Genomic DNA, 10,547 nt, shown 5'->3' on the forward strand with positions numbered 1-10,547 from the left:
GGCCAAGAACACTCCACTCGATAGGACTAACTCCACTACAACTATATACATCTAATAGGCTACCAGAGTATTGTATAAGTGTGTAGTCACCTGAAATTAGCAGCTTAGTGCAGTTATAAGGATCTATTGTTTAGGGCAGAACTGCAGCCATAATTCATAAGGTGTACTCTGGTTCTATGCTTGCTTGCTTTTTCTCCATTTTTTGGTGAAGAACATGAGGTAGGGGAATAGGGAGGAAGTCACATGAGAACTGGCGGTGCCAGTATGTCATTCCAGATTGGATATGGCCAGGTCACCAGAATCTGTACATTATAAAGAAGTTACAGAGAAAGGGGAAGTATTACAGACACGTGTTTGAGACTCAAAGTTCATTTCCACACTTGAGTCACCTTTCTGTCCTTCTCTCCTGTTGTGAAATATTTAGAATATACTGCAAATATTTAAAGAAAAAAGCCCATGCAAACAGTTCAAAACCTGTACTTTTAAATTAACCAGTACAACAAAGCCAGGAGGGCAAAGGTCTGGTAGTGAAAAAACCAAGGATCTGGCGTTAGACCTGTGACCATCCTAGAAAGTGATTTTTAGGAATACAAAACACAAGCTGTACTTTAGACTGACATAGCTGTTGCCTGCGTGATCCTGCCTGCCTTGTTTAACCAAAACGAATGGGATTGTGGCAAGTTCAGACAGATCACCGGCTTTGGTGCACTGGCCTGCATATTTATATGAATCAAACTGAAGGGCTGCGGTTTGGAGACCAGTAATATGCATCTTCATCTATATTGCATGATCCAGTCTCCAGAAACTTCCCGTTTTTATAACTACCCTCCGCATTTTAAGCTTCCACTTAAAACAGGCTTCAGCACAAGTTCTTAAGTTTTCTTTTCTGCTTGCAGTAGTGCAATATTCAAGCACAGGTATCTTGTAGGAAAGATAAGAGAGCATTCTTGAGAGAGAGAAACGAGAAAAGTTCAGGAATGAGACTGCGAAATAGCCTTTTTTTTTTCCCCCAGATGCTGGCTCTCAGTCTTATATACCTAGATTTCAGATAGAGTATCGCTGAATGAGTGCAGAGCAAGACCATTTATATTAAAAGGCTTTTACACATGTATCATGTATGTCACTATGGGGTTTTAATGCCACAGTTTAAAAATAAGATTTTTTTTTTTAATTTATTATTTCAAACCTATTGGATTGATTTGTAATATAGGTTTTCTTGGATAATCAAAGCTGATGGTGTTTGGGTCACATATTTCGATATTCAATATAAATATCAGACATACTCCCCTCATCAATCTTAACTGCACATTTATCTATTTTAATGCAATCAGCTCCTATCTTTTGCTTTAGACCTTTAATACTACCTACTTAAAAAAATGGGTAACAAATTAGTCTAACGAGAATCACCAACTAACAAAAAGACAAATCCCCGGTTACAGCCTGCCAATAGATTTGCCATTGAACTGTGCGCTCAGCAAACAGAATAAGCCAGAGGTGAGAGGGGTTTGGGGCATCTGCCCTCCCAGCATCCCAGCTCCTTGTGAAGCGGATGCCATTTCTGGAGTTTTTAAGAAACAGGGCCCTCTAGGGGAAAGTGGGCAAGAACTCACTGGGAAATGTTAATGCTCTACCAGTATTTCTCCCTGCTTTCACTGTTCCTGCAAGGTGCAATGGAATTTTTTTTTATTTTTTTCCTGCCTCTCAGCAAGAAAATTCCTCCCCAAAACTATGCCAGGTGGTCTTTCTATGGACTTTCTCGATTTCAAGTTACTTGATCCACTCACAGGCTTCCCACTTTATCGTGTTTAAATATAGTTCTTCAACTGCGCTTATTTTAAACTTTGGAACGTACAAGTCTGCTTTGTTAATTTGTAATTCGCTCAGTTCCCAAACTGCTGAGCACTGAAGGAATAAGCAGATCTTGTCTTTTTCTGTTTCTCTCATACCTCCTTAATGAGGGCAATTTCTTAGAGCACAAACCAAAGTTCGGGTGCTCTGGGGTAGGCAGGCTGCGGAGGTGACACCCCGCTGGAAAGCTGTCCCAGCATCAAGTAAAAGGAGACAGGAGGAAGCACCGACTTGGTTCCACTCAGCTTTTGTCTTCTGAAACTATCAATGGGAAGAAGCTCCCGAGTGCTCTGCTGCTTGTGCAGATCAGGCCTTCTGGACAAAGGTATCATCATTATTTTCAGGCTATTCTGCATTCACCATGGATATCTATGAAGTTCACCTCTGTAGGTGACTGTACCTACTTTGAACTTGAGCATTTTACAGCAGGGAACGTTTGTTTACCTGCTCTATAAATTATCAGCAAGCTGTGCCTCTGTGGAATTAGCAAAGACTTAGAAGTAGAGAAATTACAAGGGATTTGTTACTGTGTGCATGCACAGGGTTTGCTTTTGCCTTTTTATCCTAAATAAAAGGTGGAGTTACGGGCTGGCAAACCTCTCTGCCCTTCACGGCAAGGCAGGGCCTCTGACTCCACATGTGATCATAAAGCACTCACGGCACTGTGAGCGTTATCAGGTAGGGGCAATGGAATTTAAAGACAAATTAGGCAAAAATATTAAGATTTATACCCACAAACTGACTACTGCTCTGAAGATTAAAGTTTATGTGAACACAAATCCCATATGTTCTTAGCAGCTCTAGCTTTGTCTGTTTTTTGTAATCCTTCCCACCTCTTCCTTTCAATGATCTATTGGGATACAGAGTTTGAGTAGCCAGTTTGGCACTGTGGAAAAAACTGCCTGAACCATGGACAAAATTCTAAGCTTCTAGCACTGCTGTAGCCAGAGAATAAACACGTATGTCTCCTGTCTGCTTCCATCACCTGCCTAACGTCAGCAGGTTAGCAAATGATTGTATGTAATCTCATTTCTAACATTAGCAGGGAATGAAGGGCTTCAGGTCTGTCCAAGTATAAAACTGGATGGGGGGTTAAACTGAAAATGCTGAAGAATCCTGCTCTATACACAGTCTCCTTTTTCTTGTATCTTAGCATGTATATGCACAGCTCTCACACTCTCCTTAAGAAATTAATTTTAGAGATGTGTTCAATGGGATAAAAAAAAAAAAAAATATTACCTCTTCAGTAGTTTTCATTCATGACCTAGTAGACATAATACAAATTCACAGCTACTACTTAAATTATCAAGTCAACTGGAAAAAAAACCAAACCAACCCCAACATTGCCAGTAGCACAGCTCTGGTATCAAGACAGATGCTGAATTTCAAATCAAAGCCTGACCTTTCGGACTTGTCAAACTGTTCTGCAGAGATGCTTTCTAAAAATGTTGCTTAAAAAAGAAAAAAGAAAAAAAAAAGCACCTTAAAAGATGATAATGTAGCCATACTAAAACAAAAGGATCTAGGGAGTGGTTAAAAACAAAAAACAACAAAAAAAATCTACGCAAGAACTGCACGCTGGTAAAATGGACGCCATCAAGCCTGAAAACATGTTTTCAGGCAGCAGCTGCAGAAGCTCCAATATTAACCAATGGAGTACCTGGCTATGGAATATAGTATTTCTGTATGTTTGGCATTACAGAAGCAAGAAAGTAAGTTTCAGAATAACATTAACCCTATCATTATCTACTATATCATTTTCCATCAGAGACCTAGAAGCTAGTGTTTGTTCCACTGATTTCATACAGGGTAAAATGAACCTGTATTTGATCCAAATAGTTTAACCTGTTTTGTTCCCCTCCACCCAACAAAACAGTAACATTGAATGTGAGAGCTCTGCCCACCACTCTCACCGGTGCTCGCTACCACCAAGGGACGAGGCAGGTGAGAGGCTGCTGTAGTAAACACCTGTATGAGCCAACGTAAAACTGAAATCAGTGGTTTGCAACAGAATTTACTCTGTGACAACAGTTTTCACTTTGGAAACATCATTGACTTGTAAGATTTCAGGGAAGGAGAGGCATTTTCAAATTCCAGGACAGTCTTAATTTCTAATTCTTTATCTATTAAACTTGGTGTTACTTGAATCACAGATGATGTATATTGGCCAGATGAACGCAGAGATTTTTGTGTCACAGCTTGTTCTGAAGAACATTTAACATAGGATTTGGGGACTCCTGGCTACTTAACGAGCACCTGAGTTTTTGGGGTTGGTTGGTTGTTTTTTAAAATACAGTTTATTATAAATAAGATGTTTCAATGAATCCAGATCAGGGTTCTCCAGATTAATTTGTGATCTCCCCTGAAACTATGGAGCCTTCAACTGAGATAATCTTAAAATCCAGATGTGTTAATCTGGTGAGTTTTCTGTTCAGAGAGGTTGTGCAGCTTCACATCAGGGTAACTTACTTGACTCAGGTATCGCTGTTGCCAAGATGCCAGAATCTGGGAAGTACAGCCTATAAGGGAGATGCTACTGTGTGTTAGACAAGAGATTTTCAATTATGGAAGATATTTAACACCACCAGTGACATCAGATAATTTGGATATATGGCTGTGTTCTGTGCAGCAGGTATAAAGGCCTGGTTTGCTGATGTGCAATACCTTACCGTGACACTACAGCTAGGTTGGCCAGGCTGGATTGACTCATGAAAATGAGATGTTTTCTATGAGATTCAAACAAGAGAAGATTTTCCAGATCTTACAATACACTTTCACTGATATAGCCTATTTTATTCCATTTTAGCCTTGTGACTATAAAGCTGCTGAAAAACAAAAGGTGCTAGAAGACAAATGTTTGATCTTATCCTAACTGAGGCTGACATATATTTTGTACCTTGGGAGACCCACTATAGCTTTATTCAAACTTCCCTTATGCACGTTACATGGCAAGTATTGTATCCATCCTGCGCATGGTGACAGGAGCCTGCGGCTGCAGACCGAGGTGTTTTTGATCCACTCCACTAAACAATCTGCTACAAAGCTGTAGCTGGATATATATGCAAAAAAACGTTCTAGTGGATATTTTTTTTTTTTTTAAATTCAATCATAGCTAAAATAGGCTGTTCAATTTGAAAGGAGAAGGTTCACACACTCTCTTAACCCAAAATAACTAAAGGCCTAAATTAAACAAACATAAACGTTTTGGTTACTATTTCTGGGCAGCAAGCCTGTATTTTCAAAACCACAGGTGCTAAAAACCTGTAGGTTTCCACATCTGTTGGGGCATATTAGGCCAATAAGAGTCAGTCCAAGATGATGAAATTACAGGTTTGTCTTAATTGAAAGCAAAATTCTTCATCTTGGAAAGACTTGATGCAAACTTAAGTCTTGTACACAACAGCAGAGCTAGTGAAGACAGACTCATTCTGCCTAAAATTAGCGGTCACCAAGCACGTCTGTACAGCCCAGGGGATCTCCCATGCCTTGCTCATTTACAGTTAGCCTCAGATATTCTCCTCCCAGTTCACACTCCCCAGCCGTGCAGTCTCGTGGACTCCTCTCCCAGCCTGGTCCCCAGCGCAGCAGGATCTGCCCCTCCAGCTCCGGCCAAGCAGTGAGTCGTCTCCGTCACTGAAGGAGGAGACGCAAGGGGAGGTCTTCATCATGCAGCATCACGCTAAAAACCTCTGCACGGTCTCCACGTGAGACCAGTTCAGCGCTAGGCAGAGATGAGCTGAGGTCCCAGGGAGAAAGCAGGTCTTTGCAGGACCCTAGCCCGAGCAATCCAGAAAAATAAAAAAGGAACTCTTCTTCTGGCCATATAATAAAAACAGCACCACAAAATTACAGAAGCCAGCCTGGCCAATCTACCTGCAAACAGGCATAAGGCATGGTGGAGAGGCAGCCTGGCAAACACAGCGAATAAGTGTTTTGGACAGAGCAGGGCTTTTTTTGGCTTTGTTTTTGTTTTTTTTTTTTAATTAAAGTAAGAAAAAAGGCTCAAAGAAGTACTGGAACATCCAGTCATTGTTTACTTAACACACTTGACAGATGTTTCTAGAAAAAACTCAAAAATGTAACACCTGCTCAGGCTTCACACCTTTTTTCTATCCTGACAAACTGAAGGTAGAAAGGCTGGCAGGACCTCTGCTAACAAGGTCAGCTGGGGAGCCAAGAAAGGGATCTTCTCCTTCTGTTACTGCTCCTCATTGCTTCAAACACTGTTCAGGATAGCATCTAGGCTTTGGCAAGAGATCTGTGCTAGATTTGATCCAAATGATCATTTTGGGGATGGGAGCCCAGCCATCTCCATGGGAGGAACGCAGGAGCACTCACATGGAATTTTCCCCACCGCTTGACGCTTGGCACTTTTCCTTGGGAGACGGAGTGACTGCATAAACCGCTGCGCTTCAGCCAGGCTCTTCTCAGTAAAGCCCAGTGAAAGAACAAGAGGCAATGGGCACAAATTCAAACACAGGAAATTTCATCCTAACATAAGAAAACACTTTTTTGCGATTGACCACTGGGACTGACTGCCCAAAGAGGTTGTGGAGATAGTAAAAATCTCAGTCCTGGGCAACCGGCTCTAGCTCACCTGCTTCGACAGGTTTTGACTACGTGACCTCCAGCAGCCTCTTCCAGCCTCAGCTACTCCATGAGTCTGTAATACAGCAATGCTTTTTACATGATTATCCCACAATTTCCCAACTTTCACTAATACCGCTTGCCAACAGCCCTACAGTTTGATGTAGGCTGAACGTCTTGCTCAAGGACGCGCAGTTTAGCAGAGCTGGAAACATACGTAAGAAACCCTGATCCTCAGCCTTTTGCCAAACAAGCAAAAAGCACCAGTGCTTCACCTTTCCCATTTCACCCAGAGCACTCTTACTTGGGGAAGATGAGCCACGCAAAGCTGCTTTCAGAACCTCCGTCCTGTATGGGCACATTTCAACCTCCTGCAGGGCAATCCAACATCGTCACCTGCCCGAGGTGCCGTGTTTGGCCTTTTAATTGAACAGTGCGGAGGAAGGAATGGGGAGAAATTTTGCACAGCTAGCAGTAAAATTTGTTAAGTCAGCAAAAGAAATACTTACAGGAGATCATAGAACATGATTTAAAACAGTCTTCGGATGTTACATTTTTATTATATAGCTTATAATTGCCATTATAACGATGGAGGCACAGTCTTAGAAGAATAGGAGATGTGAGACTACATGTTTCTAGATGTAAAGAAATGTAACAGCACTAAATTAACATTCCAGAACAGCACTTGTTTCTCCATTCTTCATACCAAAATTGAATAAAAAAAAAATCTCAAGTTTAAACCATTTCATTGGAAGTTCTAAGCAAAACAATAAACATAGTTTTTAATAAATAAAAATGCTTGCTTGCTTCCGTTGTGTTTTGTCAGCTTCACATTCTTTTTCATATAAAGTTTCAAGTGTCTAGTCTTGTAAAAGTTTATTGGTAAGATTCAAAGAGCAATTTTTAAAGCCTCGAGTATATGTACTTTGTTTTTTAAATAAAGGACAGGTTTTATAAATAGCTAGTTACAGTATACAATAAAATAGACAAACTAGTAATAACAATTTCATTTGTAACTGTGTGTTTCCAAGTGATATTTTAAATTTCTGAATCCAAACTGTCTCCAACAGGAGTAACATATTTACATATAAAAACATTTACATTTGGGAAAACATTTAGCTCCCACATTATTTCACTTGTAATGTACATTGAAACTGAAAAATATTTTGGTTCTTCAACATAAAGCACCTTATATAATGTTTTTATTACAAGATAAACATTCTGTAAGTCAGTATCACACCTTTGAGGGGGGGTGTTGGACAGACAACCTATTTTCAAAGATCTGGACTCTGTATTTTTTAATCAATTATACGTTACTCAAACGTACTGTGTACTAAATTGAAGTTCAAAAGACAAGTCCAGACAGACTTTCCTAAAGAGGAAAACTAGATTGAAAGGGACTTCCTGGGTCAGTAAGTCCTGACTACTGCTTTTGCTGGCATCACTTCATACAAGCCTCTTTCAGAAAGACGAAAGCAATTTGGTTTCCACCCATACCAGCTCTAGCAGAAGCTGTCTCAGAACCTGATAGCTGTTATAGTTAAAAAGCTTCATCTCAGTTCAAGCCTAGATTTACCACAACCACCTGACACCCATTCGTTCTTAGGCTAACACTGATCTTTAGCTCAGTCATTTCCTCTCTCTCTCCTTTGATCCTCCATCTGTACTTAAAAGCTGCTATCCCATTCCCTCCCAGCCAGCATTTCACTGTTCCTTATTCCCCAGTAATCACCTCTGTACCTCATTAATTATCCTGGTTTTCAAAAGTAGCCTTATTTTTGTGTAACTGGATCAAATGCCAGGTTTCACAGAAAATGGAAAAGCCTAGAAAAACATCTGTATTGGGAAAAAGTTGGTGATAAAGCCAGCGTTCCACTGCAGACATTCAACCTATGCACAAACTGGACAACAAAAGGTCAAAGCCAAAGTGCCCTAAAAATATATTCAGAAATAATTTAAACAAATTCTTCATGCTGTTTTATCTACCAACCAGGAATTTAACCCTAAATTACTACTCTATTTCCTGCAGTAAGAGCATCATGTCTGTCGTTTACATGACATACATACCATCACCAACACCTGCAGTAGTGAAACTTCCATCTGAAAGCACACTAGGATCTGCCTCATGTCTTCACAATTAAGACCACCCATCAGCACAGTCCAGACAAAAATATGTAGAATACTTCCCTTTCAGCTGCGGAATCTTGCCAAGAGCACCACCAAGAATAAGTGTGGATAAACAAGGAAACTGAAATCTTTGGAAACAGTTTGCATGGTTATGAAGCACTAAAAAACCATCATAACATGATCAGTTTTTAGATAACTATCTGCTTTGTAAAGAACAGTTTTGTTGCTGAAAACCGAGAACAACATCTTACAGAATGGCTTTGCAGTAATGTATCTCAGGATTTCTTTAACACTACAATATATACCTATATAGCTATAATCTAATTAAAAAAAAACAAAACAAAACAATCTATACTCATGTAGAGATACTAAGAACCAAAATCCTGGAAGAGAAATATTTTGTTTCTTAAACTAGCGGCAGCAACAGATTATGTTGTTCTCCTCACTGCAATATAACAAGTACACTGATTTACTAACAACATATTCCACAGCACAACTCTTCTGTTTTCATACACTGGTATTTTTCTGGTAGTTCTCAGATAAAATGCAAAAGCTATTTACTTATGACTTTTTATATACACAATCTATGCACTGACATTAGACTTCAAGTTAAAAAAATTGAACATTATAAACATCTCTTCACCGTACTCCAAACTGAATATTTCTCCTCTGTAAGCACAAACTGGAATTACATGTTTACACCACGGACTGTATTTCATAATGTAATTCAACATTATCAAATGTCGTAACTGCTCCAGATAGTCATCTCAGCAGAGGATTTAAAGAACAAGGTTTATTAAGTGACAAACAGGCAGCTAGCTACTGGGGGATGAACACCTTTATTTCTCATTGAGAATATTTTTAATATTAATGATTTCATGATCAAAACCTGTATTTTGGTATTTCACTTCAGTAACAAATGAAGACTGTCTTAATTCACAAAGCCTGGACCATTCCTGGTATACAGACACTTAAACTTATCTTCACAAGCAACTGATGTTAGCGCAGTATCTGACACACAATAAAGTTTTTGATGTTGTTAGATACCTGCAAAGACTGAACTGTAAAGATTTTAAAGGCAGTCTGTGTAACACCGGTCCAAACTATTCTGGTTCATTTACAGAGTGCTAGCAGATATTGGCAGTGAGCACTAACTACATTGCTGCCTTCTTAAAAGCTATACATTTTGGCTAATGCCACATCACATTCATATCATATTGAGATGTTGCAGGATTTTTTGGCTCAGGAGAGGTTGGGAATGAGCAAACCTCCCAAACCATTCAACCTTCAAGTAGACAATCTTAGTAGGAGTGTACTGGAGCATGAATGTATAGAGTTAAATGTGGGTATGATGTTAGAAAGCAAACCCAAAACCTCTCGGTTACTTCTGCCTCACAGGAGGCCAGATCACAAATGGTGAGATGATTTGAAACTAGGACTGTGAAAAGCTGGAACCAGAAGATGGTTGTAAAAAGAAAAGGCATTTGAGAGGAACCATTTCTGGTAGAAGACAGGCTATGGAAACAAGAGGGGTCCTGGAAGTTTTGAAGTAAGGCACATTTATCTGCAAACACAGAACCTTCAGTATTTTGCAGATGCAGTAATTTATAGTTTTTTAACACAGTACTAAACTTGACCACGCATAAAGTAGCCTGTGATAAGGCTGGGAAATAAGTTTGTGGTTCCTTAGTTTCCTTAATTGTAATTTGACATTTTGCCCCAAAAATCCTATACTGCAAGCTTCATGGAATGGTAACATGGCCCTGTTTGCAAGCATTAACAGCCCATGCACCATTGTTTTTGGTAAGTCTAGTTTAAAAAAAAAAAATAAAATAAAAGACTCTGGAAAGTCACTGCAAAAACTAGCTTTCTACATTAAAGAAGAAATACATCTGAAAAGACCTCCAGAAATGATCAGTACATGCACAGACTTCTTGACAGCTGTTTTGGTTGTTTCTTCATCTTGCTTCAGTTTTGGGTTTTGC

The sequence above is a fragment of the Haliaeetus leucocephalus genome, unplaced genomic scaffold, assembly GCF_000737465.1.
Source record: "Haliaeetus leucocephalus isolate CR32 unplaced genomic scaffold, Haliaeetus_leucocephalus-4.0 Scaffold262, whole genome shotgun sequence".
In the NCBI taxonomy this organism is placed as follows: Eukaryota; Metazoa; Chordata; class Aves; order Accipitriformes; family Accipitridae; genus Haliaeetus; species Haliaeetus leucocephalus.